General features: G+C 41.5%; 1 pseudogene; it reads right to left on the bottom strand.

Annotated features, from left to right (window-relative positions):
- Nucleotides 1-1,031: 1,031 nt before the first annotated feature.
- Nucleotides 1,032-23,081, bottom strand: part of LOC142376977 (dynein axonemal heavy chain 8-like) — a 36,199-nt pseudogene continuing 14,149 nt past the window's right edge.

The raw sequence follows: 23,081 nt of genomic DNA, 5'->3' as shown, positions 1-23,081 counted from the left end.
CAGACGCTTCAAAGTCACCTGACGGGAAAGTGGGTGTGGCATTTGTAGTACCAGAGCTTAAGATGTGCAAAAAAGAAAGGCTAAACAATGATCTTGCTGTATACACCGCAGAACTAGTAGCCATCCTCGCTGCTTTGACCTGGATAGAGGGGAATAGACCAAGGAATGTGTGAGTATGAGTGCTAATTGCCTCAGATTCTGCTTCTGCCCTGATGAGTATTCAGAGTACCATGTCGGAGTCCAGACAGGATATTGTTTTAGAAATTGCACAGATGGTAAATGGACTCATAAACTCAGGCACCGATATCAGCTTCCTATGGGTACCAGCACACGTTGGCTTACGAGGGAACGAGTTGGCGGATAAGTACGCAAAGAAAGCATGTGTGACCCCTGAGGTTACCTTAGAAGTAGCTTATAGCAAGTCAGAGATAAAGTCACTTGTCAAGACAAAGTCCAGGGAGATCTGGCAGAGTGAGTGGAGTGGTGCAGCTACTGGGAGAAAGTACTTTGCCATCCAAGGGGTGGTTGGTCATGCTAGACCAACAGCAAGACCCACCAAAGAGGAGGACATCATATCTAGGATGAGGTTTGGGCGTTCTGGTCTGAACAGTACGCTATTTGTTTTTAAAAAGCATGTTGATGGAAAGTGTAGTGTATGTGGTGCTACTGAGACCGTGGAGCATGTAATAGAGCAACGTGTCAGGTTTGACCAGGAGAGGCAGCACCTCATCCTAGGACTAGAGTCAGAAAGTGTGCAATTAAACATTAAAACAATACTACAGAAGAACTCAAGTGAGATGTGCTTTAAGTACCTTTTTCACTATCTAGAAGCCACATGACTGATTAGAAGGATATAATACCTTTTTTTAATTATTTATTTATTCTTATTTTTTTATATTTAGCTGAGATAGTTTTCGCCCAGACTCACACTCCATTTCAATAGGTGGCGGTAATGCTTCCAAAAGTTGTTTGCCAACCGCCAACAAAATAGAAGAAGAAGAAGAAGGGCGAGGTGAGACCATAGACATCATATATGATCTCCATGGTAAGAAAAGAGCTGCTGGAGCCACCGGAGCTTTTACTTACTCACTGGCTCATTAACGTCCTTGTGATAAGTGGTAAGCCCTCAAAGCAAACTAATGTAATATTTTTATCACTTAAGTAGTTGATCAATGGCTCCATAGATGAGTCTCACATACATAGTCAACAAGTAATTCACCTAATCTGCAGAAAAAACGTTTATTTGTTTTTTGGACAACATTAAAAAGTAATACAGTTGTTTATTATTTGATGTCACAGAGCAGAGCAACCCCACGTAAGATCCAGTGGTCTGGTGACTGGACAGTAGGTAGCACCACTGCTGTGATGTAATTGAGGTCTGTGCGCCTTGGTTTCTTGTAGATGGGGCAGGCGTACAGCTTCGGATCCACAGGAGCATTGGATTTGATGGCAAACATGTGGATGACAGGCATGGGTGTGAAGAGTACTTTGGGTGAGGACTCGATGAGAGTGATGTTCTTTCTGTTCCAACCAGCCCCTTCCAGGAACAAACCATAGACATAAACCCCTTCCTGTAGAGGAAAGGCATTCAATAACAAAATAGCACACGGTTAAATTCCTTTCACATTTCCAGTGAGCAGAAAACACCCACTCACCGTTGGCGAGGCTGTGATCTCCTCCATTGACTTCTTCAGGACCTTGTTGTTCAGTGTGACTGTGTCCAGAGCCCAGCCTTTGTTCGCCCTGGTTACTTCTTGTCTCATGGCTGTTAAAAAACCTGCAAACATTCAAGTAAACATTAGGTCTAATAACGTGTAACTTTAGCTGCTGGAAGTCTTTAAGACGTGTCAGCTCCATCATGCTCAAAACTTCAAGGTCTTAACCAGTAATGCAGCCAACTCAGTGTTTGACATTGTAAAAGGCCTCATTCCATCAAAACCACAAACTCACCCTGAGGGTTAAAGAAACCCGTCATCCAAAACGCTTTGGGCCTTCCTTGAAACACCCAACTGTAGAACTGTTTGTTTCTCTGGATAAGCTCGGTGTACCAAAAGCCCAGAGTGGAAGACTCCCAGGAGATCTTCCTCCACAGGCTGGGCACACGAGCGTCAAAAATATTGTCCAGAGCATCACGAAGGTTCTAGGAACAAAGTACATACCAGGAGTTCGAAAGCATTTTAAAGCCTCCTGAAAATCTAATCTAACTCTAACAGACAATCGTTGATGAAAAAACTGAGTAACAAACATACAGAGAAGTGCGTATCTTAAGAAGCAAATATAAAGCGATGTGCTGAGGAATCAGAAATCTTACATCACTCATTATTATTGTGCCATCAATGGCCAGCTTCAGGTCAGTCAGACTCGAGCGCACCACAGAGATGATCCTTTGCATTCGATCCACTTCCTGACGTAGGAAGATGTTCATTGGGTTAAGAGCTCCCATTGTCAACAGTCTGGCTCTGACCTGAACCCATCAAAGTTACAGAGTTTAGATTAAGAGAACGTGTACATTGGCCTGTAAAAAGCCTAATGATCCTACCAACTGACCTCATGTGGAATGTAATTAGCGGGCAGTTTGTCCAACATGTCCTCTGCCATTTTGTGGACGATGGACTCCCGAGTCTCTCCAGATCCCCCTCCACTTTCCTTGGGCTGAATATTTGTGATTGTGTCTAACACCTCAGCAGATGTGTTTGTCTGGTATCTGGTCAACATTCATTATAGAAGAGAAATGCAATAACCTCAAGAAAACCTAAGTATAGTAAATACAACAAGACCGCTTTTAAAGCTGCAGTCGGCAGGTTTTCAAAATTCCGAGTCTAAAGTCGGAAAATTCAAACTGATACACTCTCAGGTCCCTCCCCCAACCTCTAACAAGCTCCGAATCGCCCCCCAAACCCCTCCCCCTCTGTGGACGAGGTTGTGCACGTGAGTTCACACCAGTGTGAGCGCACACAAGCTGGGGCAGACTCACGCTCAGCAGCGTGTGCACAAGCTGTGATGGACAGGTAGGATTCCTCCGCCCTAACTTGATTGGTTAAAAACAGCCGGGAGCGCTCGGTTTTTGCAAGCATGATTACAGGCTTCAGAGGGAGCTACAGATTTCGTTATTTTTCCTAAACAGCCTATTTAATATTCTCCTTCCAGAATCCCATGACAGTTCAAGCTAATATGACTAAAAAAAAGTTGCCGGCCGCAGCTTTAATGCCTCATCATGACGACACTCTCCTTACGTGATATCAGCATTAGCGTGCAGCCCCAGTGCTTGGGGTGAATCCTCAGTGGGTAAACTCTGAATGTTATCCATGTACTCTTCTATTGTCTTACACACCGCAATTTTGTAGCCCGTGTAAAAGCAAAATGTTGGGTCAAACATCTTCTTACTGAACCACACCTGTAATTAAGAACATTGAGCTTCACGTGTCGTATCAAATGTAATACAATGCAACATAAAACACCGGGAGTTGTAACACACGAATCAACAAAAAAACTGGGATTATTACACGAGCAAAACACTTCAACAGGCGTTTGTCATAGTCATCTGTGACCCTTCCTCCATATTGCACCTCAGCGAGCATGTATCGCAAGGTTATCCATGACACATCCTGTGGGGGGGGACACAAAGTAGTGAGTGAGGGAGGGAGGATGACATACAAATATTAAACCAGGGCTGCAAAACGCTCACCTTCTTGGGGCCGCAATCATCCAAGTGTCTTTCAACAAATTCAACACTTGCAGAGAAATCGGCCGAATTGAACTCGTAAGGTATGTTCCAACCTAAGGGTCCAAATTTACGTCGTTCCTTACAAAGCCAAAAAAAAAGAAAAGGTTACCATGTAAAATCAGAAAATCCCTGTGTTATTATGACGAACAGCCTTCCTTCTACTGGAGGAAAAAAGTCACAGACACGAGTTGATTTGTGCTACACTGGAAAATACAAACCACTCAAACTTCAAAAGGCTATAAAATAAACTAAAGCCAACACATTCTCAATATGGTAATGAGGTGGAAAATTTGCCTAATGCATTATTAAAATGGCACAAATGATTTCATTATCAATTATGAAATTAATAAGAAAAAAAAGGCTACCAAATTAAGTAGTGCCATTGTCAAGGTTACGGTACTTCTAAATATGGTTAGTTCACTCTGTTTCTCATATAACCTGTGCCAGGAGCAAAGCATGTATTCTTTTTTAATATTTCCTTTAAATAAAGTTCCACTATGACACGCGTGAACTTAGAATGCGCAGTACCTGCACAGCAGTGTGTAAAAAGGCCACACCGTACAGCAAAGGCTTCCACATGGGCAGGTTGCTGACTTCCAACTGGTTCTGTGAAATTCCTGCAAATGTTCGTTTCAAACCAGCACGTATTCCCTGGGGGGGGTCGTTGGTGAACTTGATGGAAGACTTAAAAGGTAAAGAGTGAGAGACAGTCTGTGCGTGTACAAAAACTTTTAACACCTTCCTTTTTATGACGATGTTGTCAAGTCTCACCTGTAGGAGTGTGATGGAGAACAGATCGTGTGGCTCTGTGGTGATCCACACCCTGAACGTGTCATGCATGCTCTCTGTAACTGTGATAGTTTCTAGCAGCTCATCCATAAACTGCAACCCCAGGTGACAGTTCTGCAGAAGGACCCAACCTCCCTGTACACATCCAGACACAAAAGCCACGGATCAGGTCAAACAGTCAGCCATTGCTGTTGAAAGCAAGAAGCAACACTCTAGCTTGCACATCAGGACAATCCAATACACTCCCACATGAAAGCATTCACCAGATGCCGTCACCTGCTGGAAGCTGCTTTACTTTGTGAACTTTCTATGAAACCATTTGCTTGTCCACATGCACGAGAGCCACTCCTGAGCCTTGTGGTCATATACGTTCGTTCCAACAACACAGTCAGCATTTATGATTACCGCCCTATGAGGGGTGCTTTCACAAATGCAGTTTGCATCTAGGCTTATAAATGGTATGTAATGTTTTAATACTGCCAGCTGGCATTTCTAAGCCCTGGCTGCAATGCTATTTATAAACTCTGATTTCCATTACAAATCCCACTCAGACATGGTCAATTCTGTGTGTATGGCCATTTGCAAACCACAACTGGCAATATTAACACTATCTAAAACATCAGATGAAAAATGACATCATTAGCTTTTCGATGCTATATCGATTTTACGTCTAAATGTTCCCCTTGCTCAGTATTCATTTATTTATCTTTTTAATGGCGGTCAAACTGTTAGCTGGTCTCAGAGTTCACAGGTTCCCTCCAGACCCTGAATTGAGGGGTTCTTGGTCAAAGAACTGGTACCAATCCTGGAACTGCCTCAGTTGGAAAGGCTTAACTCATGCATTATACTTCTTCAGTAACTTCTAAAAGCACCTCTGTCATTGATGTCTTGACCAGCTTCCTTGCATGCACCTCTTGTCCTTGTCCCATAGATATTGCTCTGCATTCTGTAAACCGAAACAGTGGGAGTATTTACATAGACATGAACATATAGAGTGCATTTAAATAGTGCTTTCCCCCCTGGTCTAATCCACCACTCAGGACTTTGCAGTACAAGCCACAGGCCTTTAACTATACTGTACATACAAAACATAATTATCTTTCTAACACAACATAACACACACACTTACACAAGGATGAAACATTACGGGGAATTAAGGGCCACGGATCAAACCACAGACCTTTCAATTAGTGGAATTTTAACAGCCACAATCAAATGAATTTATGCTCAGGAAAACAAATACATGAGCTGGATTGCCCAGTGAACACCCAAGGTGCCACTGCAAAGAGCACACAGCAACCAACATCCAGGATACAGTTGGTTACCACGGTCACAGGGACATCAATCACAAAATTTGGGTTTCATACCGTTCTAACTGAATCAAAAGTAGATAGCGTCGCAAGTTGGGAACTGGTCTGAATGTAAACACAATCAGACGTCAGGAGATTTTGGCATTACATCTTCAGCAGAAAATAAAAAAGTTCAGTAAAATAAAATAAAAAATGGGGCAGGACAGGGCAAACTCACCGAGATTAAGTTTCTTGGCAAGTGCTTCGATTTGTTCGGTGGGATCTGAGCCCATAGAAAGGAAGCAAATGAGGGGGGTGCGAGGATCACTTTCCTGCCAGGTGCTGTGAAGGTTCAAGAGGACAGGCTCAACGAATCTCATGCCCAAAGAGTCTCCCACATACTTTCTGGCCTGAGACAAGGTGCGATCAGGGCACCAAGACCTGTGAGAAAAAAAGCTTGTGAGGTGATTGCATTTTATAATATGGTGTATTCAAACATGTAATCAACATTCAAGTAGGAGGACCCAACCTTATCAGCAAAAGCTTATGGAAAACATCAAGAGAGTTGTATCCATCTGGAGTGACGCCTTCCTCTGGGGCATCAAGATTGAGCCATGCTTTCCAGTTTTTCCCATTTTGGGACACCTACAAACCATGTCAATACCAAAACTGATGCCACTACAAGCAGATGAAGAATTCAGATGTCCAGATCATTCGTGGATCTATGGCTTACCTGGTTTATAATGTTAGTGAACTGTGGCAGCTTGCTGAGTTCTACCAAGTTCAGCCACACCATATCCAGGATCCAGCTGAATGGCTTTGATGGACAGGTCTTCAGGTCAAGAGCTGCGCCACCTATTGTTTCATCAATTATGTTCAGAGATGTCAAGTCCAAAAGGCAATTCAACTTTTCCTGGGAATGATGCACACCTTACCTTTAATAAGAATCTGAAATTTGTTGTGTTGTATTCTGTTATTCTGTAAGTCAATCTTGAGGGCCAGCAGGAGTGTGAAGATGAACTTGTGGTTTTCATAAAGGCTTCTGACTGTGTATCGGAAAACCTCAAACGTCAGATATTCAATAATATTTGCAATCCGCTTCTGAGTTTTGGAGGCCTTCTCAGACCTGCAAAAGCGCATTAATTAAAAACAAAAAATCAGCATAAAAAAACGAGGGAGGCAAAGACACAGAGAACAAAGCATATTTGAAGATTACGACCACACCACAGCGTGGTTAAAGAAACATCTTTGTCAACCTATTGTTCTTTCCAGACAAATTTGTTGGTCATTAGAGGAAGTAATGGTTGGAATAGTTTCCGAGCTTTAATCTCAAACATCTTATGATAAGACTGTGCAGACATACTTCTTAAATCACGATAAAGCCATACCTTGCGAGTGACAGATCAAAGATTTTGAGGAACTGACCCAAGGAGGTCTGGTACATGATATTGACCATGCTCATCTCCGTGATGAGGAAGTACAATGTGCTTCCTCGAGAGGCAACTGGATGGTATTCTTCTTGAGCGACATTGATCTTTACTTCTGCTTCAGCTGCAACACTGAGCTTTGCACTAACTTCCGCAGCAGTTTGCTTAGTCGTGGTCAGAATGCCAATCATGGAGTCATCATCAACCAAAGAACCTTTAACCAGACAAACAGACACACTTTCACTTTAGGAAAAAGAACAGGTATGACTGGAGAAACTGGCATTAGTCTACAACAGTAACTATAGGACCTTTAGTGCTGCTGAGTTTGTACAGCAAATTGTCTTCCAACTCCTGCATCTTTCTTTTATTAGCAGTTACATCCTCAATTAGTTTCAATCTTTCTGCTTCTAGCTCCTGTTGAGATGAGTGGAAAAAAACCAAGAGCCAGTCAATATCATATTCTTACACTGGAAAAACAGTTATCTAAAACAATCACAGATAAAGTTATATTTTTAAACCAAATGGGGAAAGCAAGCTGCGTTTCTGGAACAAACGGCACACTCACGTATTTTTCTTTGAGGATGACTCGGCCGAGCAGCTGGTTCTCCAGGCCCTTCATGTTTACAGTGAAATCAATAATGGATGTTTTTGCGCTGACCTCTGGAGTGTATGCTGGATTAGGCAGTTTGGTAGTTATATAGAGCTGGAACCCATCCATTACGTTTACCTCTTTGTCTCCTACTTTGACCTATAAAAAAACATTGAAGACAATTTTAAGAGTGTACACATTTTAAAGTTGTATTGGTAAATTTGAATGGACATGAAGGTTAAAAATACCTTGAAACTGGTCCCAGATTTGATAAAGTTTTTCTCGAGCACGTTGTCCAGGGCAGGGTCGAGATCCTCAAATATATCCTCAATGAGCATTGGGCGTCCCATGGAAATACAATCTTCCAAATGTGTGCGAAAGAATTTGTGGTTGAGGGACGTGACCTGAACATGAAATCAGTTTACTTCTACGACATGCTTTACTTAAGCGTGTAATTAGGGTAAAAATGACACAAGTGAAAATCATTTGGCTATATACTTGAAGTTCGTTGGCCTCTTCCTTTTTCTTAATCCAAGCTTTTCCCTGAGTCTGTGGATCGATGAGGAGGGGATATCTTGTTGCTTTTGTGACGATGATGCCATTCTGAACTGACAAGTCATCTCCCGGGAGTCCCTGAAGGTTCCACTCACTTATCTTAAATATTAAAAATGATAGTCAATGGTTCAAATGATTTTTTTTTACTTTTCACAGGACTAGTATCAAATAAAAATAGGCTGGCATTGTTCTCACATTGGGAGCATCCACCAGGGCAGAAATGATGTTGAGATTTTCTGTAAAAGGGATTTTGTGCTTCCGGAGCTCCGCCTCCCAGATGTCCTTCAACAACATATCACGGAAACTCTGGTTGAATGGACCGCAGTACGACAAGAAGCCGGTGAGCTGGAGTACGTCACCCACAAGTCTGAAAACAAAGGCAGAAGCAGCTGGACTCATATAAAAGCCATTATCAAAACCTTTTAAATCTGTCCTTGAAGAACCAATCCTTAATTCTAGTAATGAACCTCTTTAAAGACTAACCCCCCTTGGAATATAACATTTTGATATTCAATTGCATTTCCTTTGTAACCTGCCTGTTTATTTGTGACTTAAATTCTTTGCGTTGCTCGATCCAGCGAGCTTTCTCTCCACTAAGTCCGTCAATAAGTGCAGATGCAGCCTGCATTTTATTCCTACACATCTCAGCATCATCCACCAATTCCTGAAAGACAAGACGCCTGTGTCAGCTACAATCTCTAGATTTAAGTCAACGCAGTCGTGACATTTTTCAAAAGGGTGCGTCACACCTGTTTCTCTTTCATTGCAGCGTCGCATTTGGCCTTGACTTTGTCAAACTCTGCTTGCTTTTCAGCCAGCTGAGTCTCTGCCGCGCACAGCTCGTTATTAGCCACAGTTAGACGGTTCTCTTGAATGGCAAGGTTGGCCTGGAAACAAACAATGCAGTTATACTGTAGCATAAAAAGGCTTTGGGCTAAAAATGAGGTTTAATCACCTATTTACCTAAAATGGATTCAAACAGGCTGAGAATAGAGAGTTTTAAATGGCATTATTGGAGAAGAATAGCCGCCTACGACAAATCTAAAATGAAAAAGAAAAAAAAAAAAAACAGTCGCCAACATGATGAACTTTAACTTTACCTTGAGTGGCAACACTTCTTTGTTGATGGCAAAGAATGAGGCCATAGCACGAGTCCATGCGAGCAGACCAGCTACACTACCACACACTTTCTTGGCATTTTCCATGGTGTAATCCTCCATGTCAAAGTAAGGCTGCAGTAGTTCCACAGTTTCCTCGTTAATGCTGTCCTTTGGGAACTGCTGGAGGCTTGTCAAGAAACCAGAGCCACTCATAAGCTGAAAAGGACAAAACAAATGAATTCATGCAAATGCCATTTGTGAGGAAGAACACGCCGCTCAGTTTTGCACTCAGAGCAGAATTATCCAGCTGCCATCTTTTCATCCCCATCCATCTTCAACTTTAAATCGTGCTGCATTCGCTTTAACCCAAAAGCCAGATGTCAAGACTAATTTGTTCTTGCTTTTTGTTTAGTTAAGTTTACTTAAGAAATCAATTTGATAATAATCCAACTTCTTACAGGCCTTCTTTCATTTCATGAGCTTTCAGGCTACCTACTGTACCTTCTCACATATTAATGCACTTTAAGGGTTTTTAGGTGTGAATTGTGTCCAAATTTACATTTGCATGGAAGCATCAAAGCTGTAGAACAAATCTCAAAAAAGGCACACCCTGCAGAAGAGAGGAGCAGAGTTGAGTCCGCTGGCTCACTCCACCTCCTAAAACTAATACTGAAAAAAAGGCCTGCAAATGTGGGCTTGAAAAGAGCTGCTGTGTTATATCTCTGTAGTATTTCAACCAAACATGACACATTTAAGACCTCAGGGCACAATGTGTCTCCTTTAATATATGAGTGGAATTCATATATTTATCATTTGCAACAACTGAATTTTTAGAAAAAGGAAATTTGTTACCTTCAGTGCTTCTGACCATGATGGTTGAAGACAGCTTCGTTCTGGATCACATGTAACAGGGTCTAACTTTTTGTTAAATAAAATCAGACAGCAGTCCATGATCCTCATGACCAGGTGTGGAGGCTTGGCCAATTTTCTCACTGTGGCAATGTCAGCTGGCTTGATGGTCTGTGGAGTTTTTAAGTATATCATGTAACATATCGTAGAATGCACGGTGTAAATATCTTCAAATAAGTCAGAGATATCTCACATTCAGTGCAGCTGTAGCTTCTTCTAAAGCTGGCCTGGCAGCCTCCAGCTTTTCCTCAGCTATAGCTTTCTCATACTCTATTCCATCCACAATTTTCTGGGCTCTGTCCTTCACAACTTGGACCTCATTCTTCACAATGGTTGCAGCTTTAGCACTGACTGTCACCTCTGCCAGCACCTTGGTGAATGCAAAAATAAACATCTCATGCCTTCAAATGCATCATACGCGTGCGTCCATGGTGTTGACCTTTCAAACAGCTTTTCAGAAATGACAAAACCTCTGTCAGCTATTCACATCAAACCAGAAGCTAATTTCCACAATGAACCTATGAATAAACTGATTCTGCTACCTCACTATGTACAGAACTCAAATTGTTCTTAATTTTATGGTTTTACATTACTGTGGAAGTACTGATTGGAGGAAAGTTGCTCATAAACATCCATCCATCATCAATCTTATCTGCAGGTCACAGGAGCTTGGACGTATCTGATTTACCTTGTCAGCTTTGGCAGATGCAATAGCGAGCTCTTTTTCCTTTACTTCAAGATCTTTTGATAATTGAGCCACCGACTTACTGGCCTCCATCAGTTTGTCCAACCCTGGAAATCAGTAACATCTGGTGTAATCTTTTACAGGAGTAGACCATACAAAATCCTCCATAAAGTACACAATCTTTATAAAGACACAACTGCCTTCCTGTTCAAATTCCTTACCAACATTCATGCGCTCTGCCAAAGTGTTGATATAGTTGTGCTTTTCGGCATATAATGTTTTGTAACCATTTATAAAAGAAAGGTAAGATTTAGGGGTGACGTGAGCTCGTCTTCGAAACCTGAGAGATGAACAACATACAGCGTTAGGACTGTGTTTGATAGCGTATGTTTCTGAACAAATTAGATTTGTGTAAATGTGATACCTTTCAAAGTAACTTTCACATGTTTCAGATACTTTGTGATGATAAGTTCCCATGGTGGTCATCAATGAAGTCTTCACATCAGCTGGACAAACCATGTGAAACTTAGATAAGAAATAGGTGGACACAGCAACCAGAGCCTCATTGGGCCAAGGGGTGAACCAGTCCATTGTGCAGCCGGAAATCAAGCCCGGAAACTTCAGACATCTGGAGCGAAACTTCTGCCCCACCTTTAAACAAGAGTAGAGTAAAACTCCAATGAAAAGGTTCATTTATGGAGGTAGTTATGGGTGTAAGTGTATATATAATGTCACTGTTGAGCATCTAAACATGCTGTGAATAAAAAGAGATTTGGAATAAAAGTAGCAAAAGTTTGGGCGGTTGCTTTTGGGTATAAACAGAAAATATACAAAGTTTCAACTTACCGGTGAGAAGCACAGAACAACGTGTAAATTCTTCCTAAACCGAGATATAAAGTAGTCATAAAGATTGTCAAAAGTTGGTGGAATTCGAGGAAACTCCTTTTTCATAACTGGGATCAGGTTCTGGGTGATCTCTTGCATCTCATCTTTTGCAAAAAGATTGGAGACCTGAAACGATTACAACATGGTCAGGACCAGCGAAGCTTTTCCTTTGAGACGTTACATTCTGCCCCACCTCTTTGTTTCAGTCATACAGGACCAATTCCAGTCCGTTTCAATTAGACTGAAGATTCCAGTGTTCAGTTACACAATCAGCAGATATTCAGATACGCCTTTATACCTTTATGAGATCTCACCTCTCCAGAAGAGAGAATATTGTTGAGGTACTCGAGGAAAGCCTCATCCTTGATTTCGTTGTCTGTAAAGACGAAGGTGATGCCTTTGCCCTCAGCCCCCGCTGTGTTATACAACAGTTTCAGGTCATCCATGAAATTACTCATGTTGTATGTTCTAAGTAAGGAAAAATAAACACCACATAATTGGAAAGAAGGCCCAGCATTTCACTTTCAGTGCAAATGCAACTACAAACAGCTCATGGCTTCATAGGACACTCATTCTTGTATTTTAAAGGTAGGGTAGGAGATCCTGGATTTTGGGTCCAGCGAAGCTGCATTTTGAAAATACACAGGTAAAAAGTCCCAACCCTTTTCTTCACTTTCCCCCCGAAGGCACGCCTCTAGAGTACATGAACGCGCACGAGCAAGAAGGTGCACGAGCGCTGTTCTGACAGCAAGCATCGATTGTTGCCGTATTTAGTATTTAGTATTTAGTTTATGCTAACTATACGTTTAATAATGCTAGGTGCTAGCCAAGCTGGCTCTAGTTTAGCTTCCTGCCAAGCTTCTAGACGTATAATTCGTTCACGGAGCAGGGTACGCGCACAGGGGGGGGGGGGGGGGGGGGGGGGGAAGCAGATTGCAGGTGATAGACGGCATCAGAATCCAATCATTGTGAACGGTCCGTTCACAATGATTGCATACTGTTTTTCCTAGATTGTACGTTCTAGAGGCCACTAAAAAATTTCATATTTGTGTCAAAACTTTTAATTAATTGGTTGCAATGGGGGTGTGAAGAGTATTTCAAGCAATATGTAAAAAAATGTTCCAGAAAAAGATCCCCTACCCCGCCTTTAATAGGTACGTTTATCGAATTGAACTTTTTATTTGTTTCCTACTTTTAAGGATAAAATTAATTGCAGTTAATTAGAGCTGATCTTAGTACTGTATTCATGTGCTTGACCAATCACCCGAGACCCTGGAAGAACGTCTATAGTAGGAGCTCACAGTTTATAGAACTCCTTCTGTGGCGTCTTTAATTTCTACTTTGGAGCGGGAGCTTTCCCAGCATAACGGAGACATGAAGGTGACGTGATAGGTCCAGATGAGGTAAGTGTACAGTGACTGGTTGAAGGTATGAACACACCACTGGAACCACTACTATCAAAGGGAAGTAAAAAAAACTAAAACAAACAAACCTATTTAAAACATTGCCTATAAGCAATATATAATAAGAAATTATTGTATTATTATTATTTTTTTGAAACAGAGGAATGGACTTAAAGTGACACCTAGGGCCGACTGAGACAGGTTTGCAGGTTATATCACTTGAATGCAAGCAGAAAAAAAGCCCCTGATGGTTCATTGTCCTTTGGGGAGCGCCTCTAACCCTCAGAGAGCCCCAAGAACAGTTTGATCAGTGTGATTAAAGTCCCTACAAACAGAGCTCTCACAACTATGACTCATCTCACTTGGTTAATGTGATCTGGAAGATGCTGTATCCAGCTATGTATGAGGCCAGGCGCGTCAGACTCTGTTTTCCTGATCCTCCCACTCCCACAAGCAGGGCATTTCCATTGTCAGTGCGAATGATTCGTGAGACCTAAAGAGGAGCAAATCTAAAAAGAATCAGTATTATATCTAGCCTAGTCTACAAGAAATGCATCAGCTATACTCGCTTCAGGTGTCACCTTGACAAGATGAGTCATTGCGTCTTTGAAGAAAACCAGATCCAGGGTGGAGCCCCTTACTACCTCATTGTGCTGAGCTTGATACATCACAAGCTTATCTGACAAGAACTGAAAATCTGGCACCTGAAACAAGTTGTTCATACAGATTATGGTGACAGTTTCCTCCATCAACTTACTACCATGAAACTATCAAGCGCTGATGTACGAATTCAGATTTCACACCAGTTCATAGATCTTAGGGGCATCAAAACAGGCATCATCGTCTTCCTCTCCAGTTGGCTCAGGTGCATCTCGGAGGAAGTCCACAAAATACGGCTCAGAATGAAGCTCTTGAACGAGGTTTGGGTCAACGTGCTCTTGGATGACACGACATACAGCCTTCTCAAACCAATCTCTGTCCTCAGAGCAAATAAACCTGCAACAAAGCAAAGTCTTAGAGTAATGCTTTCTTCCAACTTTTTGTTTTTTAACTTAAAAAAGGATTTTACCTGTCTGCTATCACCCTTGTACATTCACACTTGAAAAGAGCCAATAGGGTGGAGATGTCACCACACTCCTCTGCCTTAACGTTTAACATTCCCTGCCAGATCCTGGACAAGTCCCTCAAATTGAAAATGTAGTGGAACTTTGATGGTGTTGGAAGCATTTTGACCTTCAATGTGGTGTCATAAAACAAGTTAACAAACTTATCAATACCATATACCTATAATCAATTCCTATTATAAACTTCTCATCATATTCCAGGTAAGTACCTTTGTCCACTGCCAAACGATCCTCCCAGCAGACACTAGACATTTAACCATTGCTGATATGCTTGGCTGGAATGCCCTGCATTCATGGAAATATCCAGAGCCAATCACACCTGCACAAAAAGAACATGAAGAAACCGTTAACTGTAAAATGAAAACTACAGTAATGGAAGCAGAACAAATGGGATTATTTTAGACCAACCTACCAAAGATCTTATCAATGGAGGTGTTGGCTGGCAGAGTGCAGTTGAAGACTGTAAAGTGTCTCTTCAGTCTTTGTGGGATGTCATTTCTACCCCCACCAGGGTGGATCATGGCAGCCAGAATCTGTGCATCCTCAATCGTGGTGAAATCTCCTGGTTTATCCAGATTGTACATGCCAGTCATTTCCATCATCTGGCGGACTATCTCATTTGTGATCTGGTTGGATAGCCACATAAAGTAACTCATCAGATTAAAGCGACAGATAGACAGACAGATGTTCATTAAAAAAAAAAAAGAAAGCAACACCTGATCTCCCCATTCGTTGACAATAGGCATATTTATGTCATCGATGAAGATGGTCATCCTGCGTCCTCCTGGGGGTCCATAGGTGCTGCCAATCCTTTTCTCAATGTAACTTTCCACTGATCGCTGTGTACGAAGAAAGTTTTTGCAAACATGAACCAATGTAGGACTGTAAAAATTCAAGCACAAAAAGCATTTTAAAATATCTTTTACCTGATACATCAAGGGCTCTGTGGCAGATGAGAAGTTCAGTGATTTGAACAGATCCGTCTCAGGATCGTATTTCTTTGCATAGCCTTTGATCATCACTGTCTTCGCTGTCCCTTGTTCACCAATAAGCAGTACGGCCTGTACATATAAAACATTTAGAGTTTAGACAAAAAGTAACATATTTTTAAGTATAAACATTATCTAAATATTCTTTTAAAAACCACAAGATCACCTTGTGTTGTTTGGCAATAGTCTCCAGCAAGAAAGAGGTTCTTGTGTTATCCACATTTGGAACAAGAATGGAGGTGTAGTCAGGCACATGGTCAGTTGGATAGACATATTCCTCCACAAGATTGTTCCAGTGACACCATTCACCTAAAACAAAAGTCGCCATTCTTTTTAGTCACATATAAACCCATTCTCATCCCATCGTTGTCAAAGCTGGCGATGTGCTGAACGTATGCACAATGGGTCCTTTCATGTCTGTGCTGTGGCGCACCACTCGAGGCAGTATCAGACATCTAAAGCAAATATTTCTAATACATCTTATTTCACAACAATTAACAACGTATAACTGATACTAAAGATTACTCTCAGGTGGGTATATGCAGTGCGAAGGGGTCTTAACAAAATCTCCGAATCTGATGCCTCTGGAATGAGACCAGATTCTGTAAACCCTGTTGAGGGTAGCAGGAGGCTGAAGCCTTTAACAGCTGCTATTGGTTAAGAAGGCAGGGACGCTAGAGCGTCCAACACAAGACTAATACAGAGACGGACAATCAGACACTCGCAACTACAGTGTAAGCCATGCAGATACAGGGAGGGCACACAAACCCCGCAATAATACCCTTTTTGCTGTGAAGTGCTAACTTAACCACCATGCCACCACATTCAAATGCTTGTTCACTTTAAACTATACAAAAAAAAACATCAAATTGATGCTCTTTTACGTGTCAAATAACTGTACCGTTTGTGTTGACCATGTACTCAAATATAGTCTCTCCCGGCTTGGTTTGAGGCACATCAATTTCGCTTTCATGACCTCTCATGAAGACCTCCAGCTTGTCTCTGTCCTCTAATTCTAAAAGAGCTCCCAGACTCCACATCAGGCAAAAGACAAAGAGGCGCTCAAGGTGCTTGCTTCCAGCAAAGCCCTCTGTCTCCTTGGTTGGGAGGAGGCCCTCCAGCAGATTGACGGACTGAAGAAGGAACATAGTCAAACAATTCAGGCTTCGAGGCATCATCTGATTCTGTTTTTATTCTCAGTCTTTTTTTTTTTTTAAATACACACCTGTATTATGTAGTTACACTCCAAAAGCTCCATTTTGGGTTTAAGGTTTTGCCTCATATACATGTAAACATCCTCAAATGTCTTTTCATATAAACCGATGATGCTCTCTGCCTCTCTAGCAGGGCGCTTCTTGGCCCATCCCTGCAATACAAAAGCCAAGTTCTATCTAAGCACTGCTTACAAAGCATTGTTCTTTTTCAGGAAAAAAAAAGTCTTCAACACTTAGATATCACAAAAGTACCTGGAGGATGGGTAGCCAGCTGAGAGCTGAGGAGCTTATAAAAACCATTCCCACACGGGACACAGTAGCAGGGGAGGCATTATCCATGTTGTGCACCTCAAACACCAACTTGCAGGATGGTGACATGACGATGCGGTCACCATTAGCCAGGGTCAGTGTTTTGTTATCATCCAGGACTGAGTTGAGGTTCTCGATCCATATTGCATCAACGGGACCATCCAGCACAATCCAGATGACTTCCCCTGAAGAGTAAACCCGTCGAAGCAATTAAATGTTTGAGTTCTCCGGCAGCCTCTGGCACTTTGTCAGTCACTAATGAGCCGCTGTCCCACTACTGGATCAAAAGTGGGCGAGCCAGTGTGTGCCAAGGACAACAGCATCTCCACTGTCATTCCCAGAACTTAAAAGGGGCCTGTTTTGGGGTCCCGTAGGAACAGGAGCCTGGGATTTGCCCCAGCTGCTACCCTCGGACCAGACAAGGCTAAGTGTAGTTCCGTATGCGGTGGTGTCAATCTGAAAGGTGGGATTACATGTCAGGGACGAGGTGCTTACGACCAAGGCACCATTTTGTTTTGTTGTGTTTTGGTTACAACGCACTGTGCAGTAAACCATACTGGCTGTCTCATGTGACGTCTCATATTTTAGCTCTAAATATGCATGAACTGGCATCTATAGCTTAAGAAAAGTGCTCAGCTTCTGAGCTGACATTTTCATTGTCTTGTTGAAGCTGGGCAGTAATATCGTGCAGATGCAGTATTTAGCATCACATTAAAATTGCAACAACCTTTATATTGTGTTATACTGAATGTAATATGATAAAAATGTCTAAAGTACAATACTATGTATTGCTTAGATATTATTTAATACAATACCGTTTTCATTTGGACAGTTTTATATTTTTTCTTAGGATCTCATCTGTATTAATCACAAGCACTTTCTTAGCTTAGATGTTGACAAAATGTTGGAATTACCCTTCTTAGCTTTGAGTGACCTCCGCCACAGTGTGGAAAAGATTCCATCAGTCCAATCATTAGTTGCTGCATCCAGACGACCAAACATCTGCGGAGCAGTGATTGCTTTGGGGTTCATGCGCATCTCTCTGTGTGGGGTTCCACATTCACTCAGTGATCTCATAAGAACGTTGATAACCGAGGTCTTCCCGGCCCCACTTGGGCCTAAAGTCATCAGCCCATGGCGCACTCGAGAAGACTCATAAAGCTGACCCAGACAGCAACAGTGATATACCAGTAAGAAAAGTACTTTCCAAAAGCTAACTTTATAATAATTATGCTAAACAACAATTTTAAGGCACCTGAACAAGCTTGAGGTTCCACGGTGGGTGGTTAACGAGACCGGCAAGCTCAACTTGATTAGCAACAGCAGCTTGAAGTTCAGTATATGTGCTGTTGTCCTGCTGGATACCAGGGAACAGGTCATTGATAAGACTAAGGAAGAGGGGCTCATCCTCATCCACCTGAAACACACAGATGGATTGTTTTATTCACAGCACTGTATCCAGTGTACAGAGTATACTTTCACACCCACAATTCAATACAATTCAATATATCACAGCTGTTGGTAAGAACTAAGTTTGTGTGATACCAGTTTGGACAGATTCATGTCACGAAGCACTCTCATGACAGTGCTGGACTCAGTGTCATCAGGTCGAGCTCTTTTACACGCCCCAAGTGTTCTCAACACAGACAGGATGTTCCTTAGTCCAAAGTCATAGTGGACCTGTCAAATAGCAGAGGTTATATGTCAGTAGTTCAATAACCAAACAAAATAGGACTTATGAAATGCTAACAAGATTCTCACCTGTTTTGTGAGTTGCTCCTCACAAAGTTTGTAAAGAACAAAGAATTTCTGTGCTAAGTTAACATTCTCATTGAATCCACAACTGGCTAGTTTGACTCTCATTATAATCTGTCGGAGACAAAAGTGTAGAGGGATGTGTTAGGACCACAGCAAAAAGAAAAACGTTTCTCTCCACAGAAAGAAGCCTTGACCCACCTGCCTGTCTGGCACCATCATGGACACTGTCCTGAACTGCACTTTTAGATTTTCAGGAAGTTCCTGACGGCCTGCATATCCTGGATTCTAGATACAGAGGCATGACATATCTTTGTATATACTGTATATCTAATGTTTTCCATCTAGTTTCAAGGAGTTTCTTTTAATAGGACTGTGTGTTTCCATGTCTTACCATGGTGATAAACACGGCCGAACTCTGGATTCAAGTTCACGCAGTCTCCGTCCGTAAAAATGAAAGTGCTTCTGTGTTTCTTTCGTGATGTCAGAACAATTGAGATCTGCTGAGCAGCAACGGAAAGCACTGGCAGGTCGATTCTGTTGAACTCATCGAAGCAGCCCCAGGACCCTGACTGTGCAAGGCCTGGAAAATAAAAACACAATAGGACATCACATAAATGAAACTGTACACCACTGCTCGATGACTTGTTTCATTGCCTAATGTACCTTTATATATCCTGCCGAGTCCTCTGAAGTCCATTTGGTCCGAGCAGTTGAAGACCACAACGTACTTGCCAAGGCAACGACCCATGTCTTTGGTGGTTTCAGTCTTACCGGTGCCGGCTGGCCCAGCAGGAGCTCCTCCCATACTCATGCCCAGAGCCTGGGCCAGTGTGATATAACACCTTTGTAGAAAAAAAAAACTGTTCTTGAATGCAACATAGGAATTAAAACCTACAAGCAAAGTTGACTTATTACAGCAAGTTGCTTATAAAAATCAATTTTCTCTTTTCTTGCCTGTCAGTCAGAGGGGTGATGACCAGCCGATCAGTACAGCCTAAGAACTCGTTCTGATAGATGAAGTCGACATTAGTTATGGATACAATGACTTTGTCCAGATCCTCCTTGAAGTAAAATCTGCTCTGCTTCAGCCATTCAAAGTCGCTGATACATTTCACACGCTTCTTTACCTGCAAACAAAGCGGAGCTTAACTCAAGTGTTTTACAGAAAGAAAAGAACAGACATTTACTGAAGAAAAAAACCTTACCAGGTCATTAAAAATGTCACTCTGGTGCACATGAATTGTGACAAGTGTTTCATATTTGACTCTGTCGAATTTGCTCAGGTCACAGGTGGTTTGTTTAATGAGCATGCTGAGTAGGTTGTGAAACCTCTTTTTCGTAAGAGGCATGATCTCCTTCTTATCGGCAGCGATTCTTAGGGCCTCTTCAGAATCTCTTGTCCAAAGCATCTGGATTCCTAACAAGCCCACCTTAAAACAGACAAGGCAGAATAAAATGAATCTTGGGAACTCTATGAATATAGAAATCAATTATGATACCATCGTATCTCTCAAAACTACGGAAGCCCAGAGCGGACGTGGTACGTATAAACTTTTTTTTTGATGGTTTTCTCCAGATAACGAGATAATTATCTCGCTATCTGGAGAAAACGATTATTGTTTTCTGGAAATGATCGAAAACCATCAAACAAAAGTTTATACGTACCACGTCCGCTCTGGGCTTCCGTACAAAACTCCAAAGATATTCACACTTGTTATTTAAAAAACTTTTTTCCACAAAGGAGGAAAGTTGTGTCATAGATTTAGTACAAGACTGAAGCTGTGGAGAAAATCTATAACAAAAGCAAATATCACACAGTACAACCTGCTGGAGGTGCAAGCCATGGCGACCTGATAGATACTGGCTTGCATTAGAAATCAACCTGCTAAATGTATTTCCAAGCGGCCACAATGTTGTCTACTCACCTGTGCTTGATATTTGTCAAGGAAAGTGAGAAGGTCAAAGTCTTCATCGTTTATCTCTAGATCTGAAGCTCTGATGATGGAGTGTAAGGAGGCTTGCTGTTGCAGCAACAGCTCTCCAAGCCAGAGCTCCACAGCTCCCTGCGCCATGACACATTTGTCCAGCTGAAAGCAGAAATACACGTTTATCAAACTGCAATTATCAAAGATTTCTAAAAACCGAAGAATTGATACACCCAAGCAATGTTACAGATTAAACTACCAAAGATTAGAAATCTTTTTTTTTTTTTTTCCATTTACACGAACTGTAAAAGGGATTTACAGCCCCAATTTCAATATAGTCGGGACACTCTGTTGAAATTAGGTCAAAGAAAACATAAAATGTTGAAAGTGAGACATTTTACTGTTTAATGAAATATTTTGAACTTGATGGTAGCAAAATGTCTCAAATAAGTTGGGAAGGGATCTGCAATAGGCTGGAAAAGCAAGTGCTACTAAAAGGAAACAGCTGGAGGAACGTGTAGCAGCTGGATATGACTGGGTATTGGAAAAGCCCCTTAAAGTAGCAGGGAGCAGGGGCTCAGCAACCTGCAAAAAAACTATGTCAACAAATGTTGGAGCAATTTCAGAACACTGTTCCTCAAAGTAACACAATATTTCATCGTCTACTGCAGTGTTTTTCAAACCTGGTCCTCGGGGACCACTGCCCCGCATGTTTTAAAGGTTTCCTGCTCCAACACACCTGATTGAAATGATCAGCTCGTTATCAGGCAACTGCAGAGCTTGTACTGGTCTACAGTACAAAATATCATTCAAAGATTGATAGAATCTATCTATGTAGAATCTCTGTCGTCGTTGGGCCCTCAGGCAGCTCTGTATTACAAACTTTTTACAATAATTTTGTCATGGAAATCACTACATGTGCTCAGGAACACTTCCAGAAACCACTGTCTGTGAGAACAGCTTGCCTTGCCATGCACAAATGCAAGTAAGAAGCTCTATCATGCAAAGAAGAAACCTATGTGAATGCCATCCAGAAACGCTGCCATCTTCTCTGGACCATGGTTCATTTAGAGTGAACTGAGGAAAAGTGTAGAATTGTTTTGTCATTAGACAAATCAAAATTTAAAATTCTTTTTAGAAATCACAGACGCTGCGTCCTCCGGACAAAGAAGGAGTGGGACCATCCATGAGATTTGTAAATCACTGCATTCCGTTTTTAATTATACATTAAACAGTGGTCAAACCTTTTAGGAATTGGGGCTGTACAATGGAATATTTTTACATGTTGAGAAAACCAAAATGAATCAGTTAAACTCTTTAAAAGCACACGACATACCGGTAATTTCTCCCCTTCCTGTGAGAGAACGGCCAAAATCTTGTTATATTTCGTTGGATGAAACTCTGCTTCGTTGACATTGTCAAACACTCCAAGGAGATGAGACTGAAACACAATTGTATCAAAATTGACTTTTGTCAAGTGATAAAATGTCAACTTGAAAGTTATCCAAGTAAAACTTAAAGAGGTCATAGTGATTATTTGAATTTTCATTTTAAGACATCATGCAAACATTCAGATGTATGGCTGTAATTTATATTAATTACTTAACTGAATATATAAATAAATGAATTTAAAAATGATATATATCTATATATAGGTATATGTATATCCATATATTCATAGTGACAACAATGTTCAAACTCATTCTAACCTGAATTGTATGAGAGTCGCTGGCTTGTCCAAGGATTTCCAAAAGAGATGGATCGGATACAAAGAAGAATCTTGGAAAAAGGAGCCTCTTCTTCTCAAGGTAACTGTTAAATTAGAAATACGTAACATCAACACCCACTGCACTGGTATAACAACAATCTATTTAATTCTGCACATCTTATTTTTTGAGTCAATCTAAAGTATTTGGACTAATGTTGTTCGTAAAGAATTACCCCGCAAGAGATTTCTGACAGAGCTCTAGCTGTTTCTGAAGCTCGGGTAGGTGATGCCCTAACATTGGGTCACCCACACAGCAGTCCACCACTTTTGGCACCTTCTGAGCACGCTGCATGACCTTAATCCAGGACTTGTCGATATCTTGAAAGCGTTTTGCCTCCTGTAATAGAAAAAAAAAGGGCGGTTTGAATTTTACTTAAGGAAGCATTCTAAGGTGTAGTTTTCCTCAGGATAGAAAGCATGAACTGCACCTGTGGGAGGTCTTTGGCGATGTCACCCCCAACAAACACAGCTTCCAAGTAGATCCACAAGTTTTGCACAATAACCCACTGTTCAATGACTTCCGATGATGTTGAAAGATTGGAGAGCCAATCCTGGATCTCTGTTTTGTAGTATGCACTGTACCTGTACAAAGCAGATAAGGACACAAGCTACTTAAAACTTTAAAGGTGTTGTAAAATG

The sequence above is a fragment of the Odontesthes bonariensis genome, chromosome 3 (assembly GCF_027942865.1).
Source record: "Odontesthes bonariensis isolate fOdoBon6 chromosome 3, fOdoBon6.hap1, whole genome shotgun sequence".
Classification (NCBI taxonomy): Eukaryota; Metazoa; Chordata; class Actinopteri; order Atheriniformes; family Atherinopsidae; genus Odontesthes; species Odontesthes bonariensis.
The sequence above is the reverse complement of the archived record's forward strand: the minus strand, read 5'-3'. Positions and strand labels throughout refer to the sequence as shown.